Raw genomic sequence first — 1,031 nt, 5'->3', positions numbered from 1 at the left:
CTTGCATCTGAAAAGCAACAATATTGCATGGAATGAGAACCGGGGTTCTCATCATGGCAAAGGTGCCACGTACATAATACATAAGGTCCTAGGAATGCCAGAGGCAATCCTAGAATGCCGACACCCAGATTATGAAACTTAAAGGACTAAAACAGAAATCATAAATCAGGGTGGTTCTCTAAAGCTTTCAAAACTAAACTAATTCTTTGAACTCTAAATAAAACTTAGCTAGAACCCTATGTCTCTCCGCTTTTCCTCCCTCCTCTATTTCTGGTGAAATTACACAGACAAATAAGCAGACAATGGCAAACACAAGTATGATGCAAGTAATACAAATAGCAAGTATAACAATTAGCATATTATAATCACTTAGGCAACTCCAATTAATGAAAAATCAAACAAAATCATATAAATGCATATGATGAATGTCTATCCTACTGGCCGTGAGCTCACGTGTCAATTACTTTGCCAGAACCCGACACATCTGGTAGCTAACCCAAATATTTGTCTCTAGGTTGTGCATCTACAGGAGGATCATAAACGAAGGAGAGTGCCTTTCCACCTTCTCTTGGAGGTTTCACGAAGGAGAGTGCCTTTCCACATCGAAGGAGTATGCCTTTCCACCTTGCAATCAGAGAAGAATGTGGGGGAAACAATACAAAGGAGAGTGCCTTTTCACCTTCCCCACATCCCATCATGACAAGAGAGGGAACTTCCGTCCTCAACTTGTCACCGAGCACATTTTCAAGTTAACAAGCAAGTGGGTTCGCACCCCAAACGTTGTCATCTAGACCATTCTGGCCATACCAGTCATTGCTAGTCTCAACATTCACCCTTAAATTGTAATTCAGTCATATCTTCATATTTTTCATTCTTAACTTGTTATTTTCCAAGCTTACTTCACCCCCAAGCTACCACTATCTCTTAACCCCATCATGTTCCTAGACTTACTAATAAGATTTAGGATTAACAGAATGGAAATAGAGGTTCGGAGTGTCAAATTTGGCTTTGAAAATACAAAACAATTGTTT

Source organism: Arachis ipaensis, chromosome B4 (assembly GCF_059453495.1).
Source record: "Arachis ipaensis isolate K30076 ecotype BB chromosome B4, ASM5945349v1, whole genome shotgun sequence".
Classification (NCBI taxonomy): Eukaryota; Viridiplantae; Streptophyta; class Magnoliopsida; order Fabales; family Fabaceae; genus Arachis; species Arachis ipaensis.
Note: the sequence above shows the minus strand (reverse complement) of the source record.